This window comes from Felis catus, chromosome D1 (assembly GCF_018350175.1).
Source record: "Felis catus isolate Fca126 chromosome D1, F.catus_Fca126_mat1.0, whole genome shotgun sequence".
Taxonomy (NCBI): Eukaryota; Metazoa; Chordata; class Mammalia; order Carnivora; family Felidae; genus Felis; species Felis catus.
In genome coordinates this window covers 68,461,916-68,478,408 of record NC_058377.1, presented here as the reverse complement: position 1 = coordinate 68,478,408, position 16,493 = coordinate 68,461,916, and the positions used below count along the sequence as shown (strand labels likewise).

General features: G+C 48.9%; 1 long non-coding RNA gene across 1 annotated transcript; it reads left to right on the top strand.

The window, feature by feature from the left end:
* The first annotated feature begins 373 nt into the window (after positions 1-373).
* Positions 374-15,648, top strand: LOC109492004. The gene is made up of 2 exons (XR_002145695.3): positions 374-568; positions 15,369-15,648. It is a non-coding gene; the product is annotated as an uncharacterized LOC109492004 (long non-coding RNA).
* Positions 15,649-16,493: the final 845 nt, after the last annotated feature.

Below are 16,493 nucleotides of genomic sequence, written 5' to 3'. Positions count from 1 at the left end.
GTTTGTTTTGAGCTATTTGTGAAGAGACTCATGGTTGGGTTATTTGTGTGTCTGGCTTCCTTTGTTCAGTTACGTTTACCAGATTCATCCACGCTGTTGTGTGTAGCTACGGTGTATCCATTTTCCTGGCTGTATAGTATTCCACTGCATCGATATGCCATATTTATTTGTCGATACTGCTGTTGATGAATATTTGGGTTGTTTCCAGGTCTCGACTATTATACGCAATGCTGTCACGAACATTCTAGGTATGTGTATCCTGGTACAAATGTGCATGCATTTCTCCAGGGTTTATATCTAGAAGTGGAATTGTTAGGTCATAGGGTGTGCACATCACCCCTTTATGAAATAACAGCCAATGGTTTTCCAAGTTGTTGTGCCTCTTCTTCCTCTCTCTCTTGCCTAACTGTTTATGCAAGAATTGCCGGTCCCACGGAGATGCTTCAGGAGGAAGAACTTCAGTTGAGAAATCAATCTGCATGTGCCTTTGTTTCTTTCCTCATGTTACTGATGGAGCCTGTCAGCCCCTGCCTCACTGTTCCAGCCTCTGTGACTGGAGCTCCCCAAGGTGAGCCCACTACTCTCCCACCTCAGACTCACTCTACTGTGGTTGCCAGACTAATATGGTCAAAGACATGATAGGCAGTTGTCATCTGAAGGTTAGCCCAAGGGTAGTAGGACCCCAGCCATCAGATAGGAAGCCAGAAGAGATGATACATGGTGGGGTCTTTAGCAGGGCTTGCAGCAGGATGGCCCTGTCACATCTGGGGCCTGACGAGCAGGGAAGAGGAGACATTGGGACCCTCACTAGGCCCAGAGACCTGGGGCAGAGGCAGGACTGGCTTCAGCATAGCATATCACCTCTGAGCCTTTGTATTACAGCAGAAACCCAACCTGAATGCTCTTAAACAAGTAGGAGAATTTGTTGGCTTATAACAAAATATAATGACAGGCCTGCCTTCAAGAGGAGCTTAATCAAGAAGAGTAAGATAAAGCTCCAAAGAAAAGACAAGATTCTAGAAGAGGATCAAAACCCAGCAAACCTCACAGAAGCCAGGTCTCAGCAGGATCTGTAACAGGGGGCAAGTTGGGGAGCAATGCCCTGTGTCTGGATACAGTGGGTGTCCCCAGAGTGTTCCTAGTGCCTAGTGGACCACTGACGCTTGGGGAGCAGCATACTCACACAACCCTACAGAGGCCTGTTTGTACCCTCAGATTCCTGGAAAAAAAAGTAACGTATGCTGAGCATCTGGGAGGGTACTCAGGAAAAGAAAAAGTGAATGTCTGTACTAGACATGAACATTTTGAATATATTTTCTACACTAGAAATTGGGAATCAGGGTCTGAGTTAAGATTTGGCACTATTTTCAGGTAGGTGAGGAAATTTGGGTGTCAACATGTGGTCAGCGTCTCTGGGATATTTCTCTGATGTGTGAGATCAAAAGGAGAAAATATCTGAACTCGGCTGTCTTAGAAATCTTAGAAGTACAGTAACGGCATTGATTTTTAATAATATTTACTTGTTTTTTTTTTTTGTTTTATTTGGGGGTGGTGCAGAGAGAGAGAGAGAAAGGGAGAGAGAGAGGGAGGGAGAGAGAGAATCCCAAGCAGGCTCTGCCCTGTCAGCACAGAGCCCACGTGGGGCTCCAACCCACAAACCATGAGATCATGACCTGAGCTGAAACCAAGAGCTGGATGCTCAACCGACGGAGCCACCCAGGCGCCCCTACTTGTTTTTTGTTTTGTTTTGTTTAATACAGAAAAAAAAAAAAAAGAGTAAAAACCAATTGGCCCAAAATCCCACTGATAACCTCCTTGGAGTTTTTCTAAAACAACACCTCTGCATGCTATTTATGCTAAAAGGTATTCAATGAAAAAACAAAACTCCTCTTCTTTAGCTCCCCCTTTTCACAGGGACCCACTAATCAGATTCTTATGTGCTTTCCAAAAAATTATTTCTTCATCAGACCCAGAGTAAAGGATTGGAGAATCGTTCTGTTAGCTGTCCCACCTTAATGAGGGGAGACCCTCTGGCTCCCTCTCTGGCCAGTCCCCCTGCCCCAGCTCCAGGTAGCCCCTCCAATGGGCAGGGCTACACTGACCCTCCTCTCCCCGCTCCTGCCTCACCCCTACCAAGGCACCCCTCCTGAGGAATCTGACAGCAGGGGAATATTTACTGAATGAGAACACCCTGAAGGGAAAGATTTTTCTACTGATTATATGTCTGGCGCCCTAGAACATCTTCTATTTTTTCCACGGTGATTCATCCAGGGATCATGAGAGACAGGCTGCTGGGAAAGATGCCGTTGCCTTCCCAAGCTTTGATCAGGGTTATACAATCTTGAGCTGATTTCTGCTTGGAAGCCCCCTCACTTCCCCCCTTGCTACTTATCCCCGAAACCTAGGGAAGAGGACCGTATAGCGCCTGGGGGTTATGTTAGCGTGAAATCCTTTTTTGTAACCATTGAGTCATATGATATGCCTCTGTATGACACTGGAAGATAGTGTGAGGTTCTCAGAAATTCTCATTTATTCATATCATATAATTCCTGAGAGTTTACCATGTATTCCTCTAATGCCTTTGTACTAGGCTTTAAAAATTAGTCAAGTTTTCCTGAGGCTAAGAGAAGCAACTCAGGTATAAGGAATAACTTGCTCAGAGGTGCAAATGTCTGAGACTAAATGCCAAGGCCTCCTTGAAATTAGAATCTTAGAGTAAGTGAAGGCCAAAGTCAGGAACCAGGTTGGAAAGGTAAACGGGGGGTGGATGATGAAGGAGCTTGAATCCTAAGATCATCAATTTCGACTTCATTTTAAAGGCTGATGGAAAACTTTGTGGCTTATTAAGTAGGAGAAGGGAACCATCCAGGGACCCCACACTCAAGTGAGGATGATTTGAGGAGTGTTAAGGTACGGGGTTACTTACTAAGGTTTGGGCAGCATGTAGTAAAACCACAAGGTGTACTGCTATTTCTGGAATAAGCAGCATCAGGGCTGTAGGAAGGGGTGAGGGACAGGTGCCATTGCTTAGAGAGTCATGCAAATGTTTCCCTGAGAGGAGCTGTGGCCTTTGGTTGGGGTGACTCCACAGTGAGGGGGCCAGGGTGTAAATCCTCAACCTCACTGTCCTCCCCTTTTGACCTCTTGCTGGTACTCCCCATTGGCCAAAACCAACCAGAAGCCAGAAGCCAAGGGAGGCCACTGTCATGTCCATACAGGTCAGCCCCCCCCCCCCCAGGGCCAAGAGCAGGACAGAGTAGATTTGCAGGGGCAAAGGACAGATGTCCAACAAGGCCATCTTGGGCAGAGTGGAGGGTGAATTAGAGGCAGAGGGACAGGAAGAGAGTACAAGGGTCTGAACTAACCTGGGTCATGGAGATAGGGAGGAAGAGAAAGATTCGAGCAATATTGAGGACTTAGAATGACCCTTTCACAGGAGAAACTAGGACAAGGGAGGTATCTAGGGTCACCTGGGTACCTGAGTGGATGGTGACCCCGTTACCTAGGAGAGGAGACAAATCCAGGGGAAGGTGCTGCTAATGGAGAAAAAGAAATCACTCTTTTCTGGCTGGCCAGGGCAACCATGGGCAGAAAGGTGGATGGCTTCTTGTGTGCCTGCTCTGGGCAGAAGCACAATGGCTTCCGGCATCTTTCTCCTTTTCTGAACCCTTCTGCTCCAGCACTTAGCAGCCCCCAATCACCCACTTCCACAGGAGTCTGTCTTCCTCAAAGCATCCAGACTACAAACTGATTTCTTTGTTTTCACTGCGCTCCCTTTCTACTAGTCCAAGAAAACCCAGTCCTCCTTAAAGGGGAAAAAAGTGTAGGGGTGGAGGAGAGTGGGGAAAAAACAATGAGGAGTGACTGACTGCTAGTTCTCTGTGGAGATAGATGCATATTTTTAAAGGAACTACTGGGTTGAGTTTCTAATTAACAGATTATGGGGGGGGGGGTTAGTTTCAACTCTGGACCCTCCCAGGGCACTCAGGATTCCCAACTCTGCCCAGCCCCCCACCTCCTCCGAAGTACACAGGGAAGCAACTTGGCGCCTACTCTACCATGCAAACAACCCCTAATCTGCATTATGTAGTGCTTGGGACTTTCAATGGTGGGTGAAAATTTTAAGTTTGACTTCTAAGAAGCGTGGGAGTAGGGTAGACCTAAACATAATCCTAAAACAACAAGGCCACTTCAGGGTGCTTTGCCAGCCGGGTCTCCAGGAGTGCCCTCTCCCCCCCCCCCCAGTGAAACCCAGTTGTTCTACCCACATAGAGCTGCCTGAAAGGGGAGAGAGCTCCCCGGAGCCCCCTCCCCATTCCTGACCTCCCCACCCCCACCCCTGAAGGTGGGTGTGTGGGAGGCCATGTTGCTAGGCAACTGGCTGTTGTCCTGCAGTTGCCTGGTGACAAGGGCTTGTGTGTACTAGGGGGTGCTCCTGGGTCCTTGCTGTATAAGCAAGCTGGACTCGTCTGTATAAGCAGGCTGGACTTTTCCACCATGATGCGTTCCTGGAAACCGTGTCATAATGTGGTTTGTCAAAATTTCTCAGAGGAACAGCATTTGGTCTCCGTAAGGGGTTACGTTCCCGACTAAAGACGCAGCCAGAGATAAATCACAACTGTGATCAACAATCTGTCATAAGCAGAAGGCACAAGTGCCCAAATATCCTCAATGAGTTCTACGGCTAAAATTATGCTCCAAGCCTCACCACGAAGCTATCACTTGACTGCACGTGAAGCCCTATGCATCATGTTCATTCATTCACTCATTCACTGACATGAAGGCTGTAGGGGTCATTGTGGCTCACTCCTAGCCTCATTTCCACTTCAGATGACTCGTCTTCTAAGACAACATTATGGGTCATAGTCCCTTAAAAAGATGTGTTGACGTCCTAACCTCTACTACCTTAGAATGTGACCTATTTGGAAATCAGGTCTTTACAGAGATCATGAAGCTAAAATGAGGTCATTAGGGTAGATCGTCATCCAGTGTGACTGGTGTCCTTATAAAAAGGGGGAAATTTGAAGAGGCGTGCACAGAGGAAAATGATGTGAGGAGACACAGGGAGAAGGCCACACGAAGACAGAGGTTTGGAATGATGCATCTACAGGCCAAGGAATGCCAAGGATGGCAGGCAAACCACCAGAAGCCAGGAAGAGGCAGGGAAGGATTCCCCTACAGTCCGAAGGGAACAGAGTCCCGCTGCTGTCTTGACTTCAGACTTCTAGCCCGTGAGATAATACATTTCTGTTGCTTTAAAACTGCCAGGCTTGCACCACCTTGTTTCAGCAGGCTTAGGGAACTAATAATGGCCAACCATGGTAATCCCACCCTCTTGGCTCAATCCTGGCCAAAGAGCAGTAAGGAGAGGCTACTGGGCTGTTTCTGAGAAAGGTCCCACTTTTCCTTCTGCCTGTGCCTGGAGGTGACTCCAGGAATTGCTGTAGCCACCATACTGCGAGCCTAAAAGGCAAAGCCCTCGCGGAGGAAGGCAGGGAGTACGTGCAAAGGACCGGGGACAGATGACCTGTTGAGTTGCCATTTGAGCCAAGCCGGAGTGTGGCCAGCCTCTGCGCATCCTGTCACGTGAGATGATGGGGTTCCCTGAGGTTTAAGGCAGAAGGTGAAGCAGAGTCTCCTTGCTGACACAAGTGTCCTCCATGTGGGGTCAACTGTCACATGTGCTCAGCACTTCTCCCTGCCACCTCCTCGTGCTGACTGAGGCTCCAGCCTCCTTCCAACTGCTATTCTGCATCTCGGTACTGACTGTGGTAGATTGTTTGCAAAGGTGGCCGTAATAGCTCCTCCTAGCCGTGCACTTCCCAGTCCGACTTGGCTGCCCCACCAGTACAAGGTGGTGTTTATCTCTCCATCCCTTAAATCCAGGCTTGACCATGTGACCTGCCCTGCCCTGCCCTGTGGGAAATTAACAAATGAGACATGAGCAGAGCTTTCAGAAGCACTTGGGAAGTCGGGCTTGCTCTGTGGGCTTCAGTTGGAAGCCTGAGACCGTGATGCAAATGGCCTGAGGCAGCCTGCTGGAAAGGCCACTAGAGGAGAACTGAGGCACTCCGGCTGACAGTTGCCACTAATTGCCAGCTCTGTGACTAACCTTTCTTGGATTAGTCAACCTTAGTCAACAGCGACATGAATGATCCCAGGTAAGACCAGGAGAAGTGCCACTGAGCTGAGCCCAGCCTGAATTTTTGACCCACAGAACCACAAGCAAGTAAAATGGCTAGTTTTAAGCTACTAAGTTTTGGGGTGATTTTTTTTTTTTTAATTTTTTTTTCAACGTTTATTCATTTTTGGGACAGAGAGAGACAGAGCATGAACGGGGGAGGGGCAGAGAGAGAGGGAGACACAGAATCGGAAACAGGCTCCAGGCTCTGAGCCATCAGCCCAGAGCCCGACGCGGGGCTCGAACTCCCGGACCGCGAGATCGTGACCTGGCTGAAGTCGGACGCCCAACCGACTGCGCCACCCAGGCGCCCCAAGTTTTGGGGTGATTTGTCACATAGCAATAGCTAACCAAGGAACTGGCAGATGGTCCCCAGTCTGGCACAATCTCCTCAGGTTCATTCCCAGGCCAGGCACTGGGTGGGACACTATGGATACAATCATGAGAAAGAATAGACCTCATCTCTGTGCTCTCTCTCTCTCTACTTTTTTTTTTTTAAACGTTTATTTATTTTTGAGACAGAGGGAGACAGAGCATGAATGGGGGAGGGTCAAAGACAGAGGGAGACACAGAATCAGAAGCAGGCTCCAGGCTCTGAGCCATCAGCCCAGAGCCCGACACGGGGCTCGGACTCACGGACCGTGAGATCATGACCTGAGCCGAAGTCAGACGCTTAACCAACTGAGCCACCCAGGCGCCCCTCTCTAATTCCTTTTAAGTTTCTTTATTTATGTTGAGAGAGAGAAGGAGAGACAGAATCCCAAGCAGAATTCACGCCATCTGCACAAAGCCCGATGCGGGGCTCAAACTCACCAACTGTAGGATCATGACCTGAACCGAGAGCAAGAGTCAGACGCTTAACCGACCGCACCACCCAGGCGCCCCTGCTCTCTTTTAATATTAGCATGTGCCAGGCACTATGCCAAAGGCGTTCGGTGTGTTAACCTGAATGACAGTGTTAGTAATTACTACCATCTTACGGCTGAGGAAACCAAATCTCGGAGAAAGTAAACAAATGGCCAGCTTTGCCAGATCGTATTTTCCAAAGGTGGCTGCGGCGATATCTGCCATCAGATATGCTCTGCTAGAACCTTGCCACCCTCCCATCAAGGGGCAGAATGTAATTCCCCTCTTGAATCCAGGCCGGCCTGTGATTGGATTACAAGCGAATAGAAGGCAGCAGGAGTGACACCACGTGACTTCCAAGGCAAGATCATAAAAGAAGCTACAGGTACTTTATGAGCTGGGGCGCTTGCTTTGAAGTCCTAACTTCTGTGCGAGGTTGCCGTGCTCTGAGGAACCCTAGGACACGCTGCGAGGCCCCGTGGGGGTGTCCCGGCTGCCTACTCCCACTAGGACCCAGCTGACAGGCAGCCCCTATCAAACTCCAGATGATTCTACCGCCCAACTGTTGAGTCATCCCAGCCTTTGAATCTTCTCCCTTGAGGCCCAGAAATTATAAGTCAGAGACAAGCTGCCCTCACTGCGCCCTGTCCAATGCACAGAAGGCATGCACGTAACACAGTGGGAGCTTTACGCCGTGAAGTTTGGGGTAGTTTCTTCCACAGCAACAATAAGGAAGCACGCAAGTTTATACAGCTGGATAGCAGGAAGGGGAACGAGATTGGATTTGAACCCTGGCAGTCTGACTCCAGAGCCCCTTCGACCTCGGCGAGCCCTTCACTCCCATGCCCCTCAGCTTCCTCCCCAGAATGGAAGCTTGGCTCCCCTGACACCACCACGTCTTTCTGCGAAGCCACCCCAGTCCCCACCCCGAGAGCAGTGAGGAAAGGAACAGGTTTGCTTCTCCCTCTGCTGCTCCCAGGCCACCCTGCCCTCTTGGAAGCCCAGGCCCTTCCTTACCTCGGCTCCACAACAAGGCTCTCTCAACCTTGAGCACACAGCCTGCTCTCCTTGATGATTGCAGTTCCTGCTTCGGGGGGTTGCTTTGCTCCCCACCGAAGGCTATGCGAAAATGCCCCAAGTGAACCTACTATGGGTCAGGCGCATGGTAGGGAGACAAGGTAGAATGAGCTCTGTGTTTACTCCCTCTTGCTCTTTCACAAATTGCCACCAACTTAGTGGCTGAAAACAACACAAAGTTATTCTGACAGTCCTGGAGGTCAGAAGCCTAAAATCAAGGTGTCTGCAGGGCTGTTTTCCTTCTGGAGGGCCTAGGGGAGATGCCGTTCCCTCCCTTAGCCAGCTTCTAGAAGCTGTCTGCATTCCAGGCCCCATGGCCCCTTCCTCCATTTTCAAAGCCAATAGCACAGCCTCTTCAAATCTCTCTCTCTGACCCTCCCGACCCACTCTTCCACTTACAAAGACCCTTCTGATTACATTGGGCCCACCAGATTGTCCAGGAAAATCTCCCCATCTCAAGGTTCTTAATCATATCTGCAAAGTCCCTTTGGTAAGGAAGGTAACATATTCACAGGTCCTGGGGATTAGGACGTGGATGACTTTAGGAGGCCATCATTCCACCTACCATGGGCTCTTTGATGGAACTCATCTTGGGTGAGGTTATATATTTATAGCAGACACTGCCACTCCTCACCAATTATTCATCTTTTCTTCTTACTAGACACACGCATCCTATGCATGACCACGCAGTTGAGTTCTGGCCAATAAGGTAGAAGCAGAAGTGATAAAGTGAGGGACATAATTGCAGACCTGCCCCATACAAACCCACTTACGGGCCTGGCCACAGAATCCCCAACAGGTTCATATATCTCCCATGCATGAGCTAAGTGAACAGGACTGCAAAGACCCACAGGAAGTTGGAGCCCGTGGGGCAACAAGTCAGGGTCCCTGAATGACAGTGGAATAGTATCCCTGCTGACCCACCTTGTATGCTGACATACATTAAGACATTGACGTTGCGGGTTGTTGGTTACAGCAGTTAGCCTACACTGACAATATACACCCACAGTAATGTACTTTAAAAGAATTTGTATAAACGTATTTCATAAATTTTATGAGGCATTCAATTTTGTAAGTAAATATAATATTTACTTATTACAATGATAAGTTCATCTATGACATAGATCATAGTAACAAGAAGGTTACTTGAGTATGGAAACCAATGTGACAATAAATTTCATATATTGGAAAAGAAAAGAAGAAGGTTACTTGAGAAACACACACAAAAACAAAATCAGTGATGATGCCTCTCAGCTGCAGGCAAGAGGAAAGAAATCTGACTTATTTCTGTTTTGTATGGACTGCACCATAGTGAGGAATCCTGATTAGAACACATAAGTGCAAACAGTAACAAGTATATTTTAACCTACTGTAATCTCCAGAAGCTCTTCAATAAACAGAGATCACCAGAAAAGCTTGAATCTGAGACCAGCACAGGAACTAGCTAACTTGGCAACACAAGTTCGTGTTTCGGGGGACTTCCACATGGATTCATTTATACGTTGTTTACTTTCAAAAGGAGAAAAGACAATTTACCCCCAAACCTGCAGGACCAATAAAACCAAAACCAGGCAAACAAGAACAAGAGTCCAGTGATCAAAGAACTGGAGCTAGGAATTTCACGGACTGAGAAGCCAGGGAATGTGTGTGTATGTGTGCGTGCATGTGTGTGCATACGTGTGTATATGTGCATGTGTGTACATGCATGTGTGTGCAGATGTGCATGTGTGTGCATGCATGTGTGTGCAGATGTGCACTGTGTGCATGCGTGTGTGTGCATGCGTGTGTGTGTGTGTGTGTGTGTGTGTACATACACATGCACGTGATGGGGACCCAGGGGAAAGGGTGGTCAATAAGACCCTGTGGTCTTGGAAACATGAGACCTTTTTCCCAAAATGGTCCTTCTGGGCAAATGACTGCAGGGTCCCACATCTAAATGACCAAGCAGCTGGTCATTTAGAATAAAAGCTTAGGTTCCTGCAATTGTTTATCAGTGAACAGAGTCTGGGAGCCCCAGCCCTGGCGTGCACAAACATTGAAAGAGAACTTGGGGAGAATCTATAGCCCCAGAGCAGTTACTTCCAGACTATGGTCGGTATCTTACGTGTGATACATTACAGAAGATTGGTTCCGCGGCCTCATCAAGGCTGGGTGCAAAGAGGGTCTCGAGGAGCCCCTGTTCCCTCTGGCATAAAAAGACATGAAAAGTTCTGGAAGCCCAGCTAACAAGTGGCCCAGCTGTGGCTCCCAGGACTGCAGGAGAAGGCAGCTTCTCCCAGACCGGCCTGGGCTGCCCACACCAGGAAGGACCCACTGGGGGAAGAAGGACACTCTCACTGACCAAGCACATGTTCTGTGCCAAGCTCTATGCTCTGTTTTTACATATAGTTCAGTTGAACGACAACCCTGTGTGGTAGGTCCTTTTAATCCCCAATTTAGAGAAGGGGGCAGTGAGTCTTAGCAAGATTAGAAAGTCAGCCCCCAAAGCACGCGGCCATTCGTGGCAGGTGGCATCCGAGCGGAGCCGAGTCCGTGTGCTCACACATCTGCCGGGAGTGCTCCAGCTGCACACAATTGTCGGCTCCCTTTCCTCTTGACTCGGAGGCTCGGACTGAAATAGACCAGAGGACGGAGGCACTGTGGCCCTCGGTGCCACGATAAAGCTATAAATGGTACCAGGGGTGAAACCGCTGACCTTGGCTGGCAGCGAGGGAAACAGCAAGCTGCAAAGCCAGGGTACACGGTGTGGCCCTCACCCCCAGCACCAGGGCGGCGGGCACAACGTGCTCCCATCTTCCTCACCTCCTGGGCCTCGTATTTCACAGGCTCAGTGACACCGACCTGCAGGAACAGCGCGAGGGCCCTCAGAACACTCTGAACCTCTCATTGTTTACACAGCAGCGGCTGCTATGAGCTTCCCAGGGTTCATCACTGTGTAACCGCCCATGTCAGGAGTGGGGAGACTGAGGGACCATCAGGTTTCTTCCTAAATCAGGATCCAGAGGCCAGTGAGAGCTGGTAAACTGGTGGACCATGGTCCCCAAGCTTGTTCATCAGATGTCTGATGCGCTGGCTGTGGGCACCGGTTGAGAGCAGGAATAGCAGTCAGCATCTCCCAGATAACCTTTGACCTTACTTCTGTGTGGGCCATGCCTTTACCCATGGAGCAGGTGAGCAGTGGGAGCTGTGGGTGCCGGAGAAAGGGCTCTCACCCACCCCTCGCATCTGCCAGAACGGACACCTCACTTACCCAGGGGCTTTTCCTTGGGACAGGAGAGGCAGGTCTCCCCAAGCCCCAAACAACCAGCCTGTGAAGTTTTCGTTCGGTATGTGTTTGTTTTGTGACAGCGTGTGATTCTAAGTCACCTGCTCTTTCTAAGTGGCTTTGATAGTTACCTGAGTCCCAGCAGCCCAACCAGCGTTCTGTGGATGTTGAAACCCCTTCGGTTCTTTTCTTTAATGAAATTGTTGCCCAAACCCCTGTCCTCCCTATAAAATGCCAAGCCATGATTTTCAGAATGACACTGCAGTGCATACTTTTTTTTTTTTTCAACGTTTATTTATTTTTGGGACAGAGAGAGACAGAGCATGAACGGGGGAGGGGCAGAGAGAGAGAGGGAGACACAGAATCGGAAACAGGCTCCAGGCTCTGAGCAGTCAGCCCAGAGCCCGACGCGGGGCTCGAACTCACGGACCGCGAGATCGTGACCTGGCTGAAGTCGGATGCTTAACCGACTGCGCCACCCAGGCACCCCTGCAGTGCATACTCTTCCAACGGGAAATGACTCGGGGGCATTTGATTAGACTGGAGATTGAGAAGAATGTGGACTTTTCTACAAAACTCTGATTTGGGTACTTTTTCACTTCAAACGTTTCCGAATAATGAAGTAGCATTTGTACACAACTGGCTTTTTCTAGGCCCTTCGTTTTTATTGTCGAATGTTTTATTTAGATATATCTTCAAATTGCTTAGGGTAGGAGATGGGGCTGCTAGAAGAGGGAAGGAGGAGAGAAGAAACCAGCACCGGGTCTGGCTGCAGGGGACCCAGAGCATGGGTTAACTGCACGAGTGAATGGATCAACGAATGAATGAAACCATCATTGAGCAGCGTATCCAAGTGACCCATCCTCCGCTCCTTGTCACCTGCGAAATAATATCCAGACATCTTATGTACTTCAAATGCTCGAGCCTCAGGCCCATCTCGAGGAACTGGGGACAACCTGAGACCCAGGCCAGAGCAGTGGCTGATGTGAGCCAGAAGCCCTGAGGCAGTCACCAGCCCTTCCCCTCCTGGGCACCTGCTGGTTTATCAAGCCTCTCCGAGTGGTTCCCTCCTGGGCTCCTCAGAGCACCCCACCAGGCATCAGAGTGGGGATCGTTCCTGTTGTACACTTAGGGTCTTGCACCTGGGTCTGGAAGGGGCACAGCTACCAGGGGAGGAAGGAAGTCAGGGTGGGCCTATTAAGCTGGACACCAGTGTGGTGAGGCCGATTCAAACCTGGGGAGCTGAGCGAGTTCCCCGGTGACACTCGCACACTTAGTTTTGTCCCCCACCAGACAATGAAACTGTTGAGCTTTGACTTGTCAATTAAATGGTGAGAATAACAAGAAAACTGTATGTCCATTTTCAAAGGCTACAGCCCTTCACCTCAGATTCTGGTAGCATCTCCTAGGGTCTGAGCTCCCCACTCCCCCATCCTGCCCCCGGGTGAGCACTGCCTTGGAAGATCAGAGGGCTGATCCCCTCCCCTGCTGGTTGGGGCCACACAGCACAGGCTGCCTTCAGCGCCACTTCCCACACCCACACCCTGGTCCTAAGAGTTATGGAGCAGCAAAACCAACAGAGCCATTCGGCCCCCCAAATCCAGGGGCCCCTACTTTTGGCTGCTGTTTACTGAAAAATTGGGGCAAAGAAGCAGAATGAGGATGGGTTAAAAGCATCAATCCTCAGTTAAACCCACTGACTATTTTCCTACCTAAAAACCTAGAGCATGAAGAAGTGATCTAAATGTTTTGGGGGGGAGAGGGCTCTCAAAATCTGCAAAATGTCAAGTTAGCCTAACTTACTGAGGGGCAGTGACCCCCTAGAGCCCTTCAGAGGAGGGTAACTAGGATGGCTCTGACACATGAGGGACAGCCAAAAGATACGGTAATGTAACATTCATCCTGGGAAGCAGGTGGGTGGGCACTGTTTTCAAACTTCTGGACAGCTCCAATGGGGGAGAGGGGTGGGCTTGTTCAGAGGGGTCTTACAACTGTGGACAGTGAAGGAAGGCCACATGGAGGTAAATGGCAGGAAGCTGCGGAAAAGCCAACAGTCAAGAGCCATCCAGACACGGGACAGGCTGGCGTGTAAGGTAGTGAGTTCCCCGCCCCTGGAGGTATCCAAATACTTATTCATTCATTTACTCTGTCAATATATATGTCTTAAGGTCCAGCAATAACTTGAGTGCCAGACATGCAAGGTTCCTGCTGTCAGGGAGCTTATATTTTAGTTGGGAAGACAAATAACAAAAAAGTAAAAAACTAAACATAAAAACCCAAAATATATATTCAGCAGAATTATAAAAAAAAAAAATTAAATAGGGTTATGAGAGAGTGTGGGCCGGGTGTCTCCTGTGCACGGCATGGTAAGGGTCAAAGAAGCAGAATGGCCTCTTAGCAGGGCAGGTGTTAAGAACCAGATGCAGCTCTTTGAAACCCCTTCCATTCTGAGCCCAGGACCTCGCACAATCCTACATGCCCGTTTGCTCACTAATGACTACTGGACTCCTCCTCCCCAGAGAGTGGTATGGCTGAAGGAACCTTGAGCAGAGTACCGCCCCCCCCACCCCACCCCCGCCGGGTGCGTGGCTAGGGCCAGGGACCCTGGGCACAGTGGGGTGGTAGCTTCCCCTGTCTCCCACCTGCTACCTCCTCACATCCTGCCTGTCTCACGGGCTTGGCTGCATAATCGCTGGGCCAGGATTTAGAGCCAGCGCAGCAAGGAGCTTGTAAATCTTCTCTCACATCATGAAATGCCAGCAATTTCACAGCCAGGGACTCCTGTTCTCATAAAGTCCCCACACCAGCAGACTTGCATCTAAAAGTGTCCTCTGGGCTGACGGATTGATGTTGGAGCCTCTCTGGAGCCAAACACGGGGACAGGCTGCCTCTGCCACCCGCTTGGCTACTCTGAAGCCCCCAGAAGGAAAGGTCATGATTACCGGGCCAGATTGCCGGGGCTGTGCCTGCAAAGGAACCCTCAAACACAGTGCCCTAAGGAGTAGAGGAACAGAATGGCCACCTCACACCGGGAACCAAGGCCACACTGACCTTCAAGACTATTTGAGGGGAAAAATATTTCCAAGCAATATGCATAGTTGGAATCCATATGGGGACATATCCAATTACATTTAAATGTTTTTAATTTTTTTTTTAATTTTATTTTTGAGAGAGAGGTCAGAGTGTGAATGGGGTATAGGCAAAGAGAGAGGGAGACACAGAACCCAAAGCAGGCTCCAGGCTCTGAGCTGTCTGCACAGAGCCTGACAGAAGGACTTGAACCCACGAACCATGAGATCATGACCTGAGCCAAAGTCAGACACACAACCAACTGAGCCACCCAGGCTCCCCCCAAATTTGCCAGTGACCCTTAACCCTGGCTCCATTAGAATGACCTGTGGAGTTTTTATTTTTTAATTTTTTTTAACGTTTATTTATTTTTGAGACAGAGAAAGACAGAGCATGAACAGGGGAGGGGCAGAGAGAGAGGGAGACACAGAATCGGAAGCAGGCTCCAGGGTCTGAGCCATCAGCCCAGAGCCTGACACAGGGCTCAAACTCACGGACCGCAAGATCATGACCCAAGCTGAAGTCGGCTGCCCAACCGACTGAGCCACCCAGGCGCCCCGCTGTGGAGTTTTTAAAAGCCTCACAGAGAGAGGCAGTTCCCACCTATGGAGACTCCAACCCAGTAGAGTCTAGAAAGGATCTCCTGCATCTGTATGTTCCACAGGGAAGGATTCGCCACTTAGTTCATAAGAAAAACTTCAAAGGAACAAGAAGGACAATGTGGCAGCCTTCCAAGATGGTCCCGAATGATCCCCACTTCCTGGTATTTATGCGCTCATATAATTCCCTCCCCTCAGAGGGGGCTAGACCTAGTGACTCACCTCTATGAACAGAACAAGGCACAAAATGATGGAATGTTACTTTCAAGACTAGATTACACAAAGACTGTGACTTCTATTTGAGTCCCCCCTCTCTTTCTCTTGCCCTCAGGGAAGCCGGCTGCCATGTTGCCAGTCACCCTATGGAGAGACTCATATGGCAAGGAAGTGGTGTCCCCCACCAGTAGCCAGTGAGGACTGGAAGCCTGACCACAGCCTGCACATAAGCTTGGAGAGACATTCTCTCCCAGTCAGGTCTTGAGGTAACTGCCCCACTGACACCTTGATCCCAGCCTTATGACTGATCCTGAGACAAAGCACCCAGAAAAGTACTCCCAGATCCCTGACCCCCAGAAACTTTGAGATGATAAATGTGGGCTGTTTTAAGCTATTACGTTTTGGGGATAATTTGTTACGCAGCAACAGATAACCAATACAGACGTATGTAACAAAATTTTGGTAGTGGTTTATGTCTGAGTGGTGGGATTATGAGGGATCTGTATTTTCTTCCATTTGCTTATCTATATTTTCTGATTTTTTTATATTCTATGAATTACATCCAAAATGAAAAACTAAAAATCATTTTCAAATCATATTCGAAAAAACTTTGACAGGAAAACATAGGAGAAAACCTTTGTGAACTTATGCTAGGCAAAGCTTTCTGAGACAAGTCACCAAAGAAGGGGACGCCCAAAGAAAGATAAATTGGACTTTATCAAAACTCAGAACTCTTGTTCTTCAACAAACATCATTAACCAAATAGGAAAGACAAGCTCCAGACCAGGAGAAAGATTTGAAAATCATAGATCTGATAAAGGACAGGTTTCCAGAATATATGGAGAACAAGAAGTAGACACATAACCCAATTAAAAAATGAGCAAAAGGTTTGAATAGAATCTTTTCTATTTCTCCAAAGAAGATACACAAATGGCCAATCATCACAGTCGTTAGGAAAATGTGAATTCAAGCCACAAAGCTATACCAATATACGCCTATTAGAAGGGCTAAAATTGAAATGGCAAGTGTCGACCAGGATGTGACAGAAGTGTCACCTTCATACACCACTGGTGGGAATGGAAAATGTGGCAGATACTTTGGTTTCTTAAAAAATTAAATATGAACTTGCCATACGACCCACTCCTAGGTATCTCCCCAAGAGAAGTGCAAACGTCCACACAAAGACTTATAAGCAAATATTCGTAGCAAAAACTGGAAACAACCCAAATTTCCATCAACA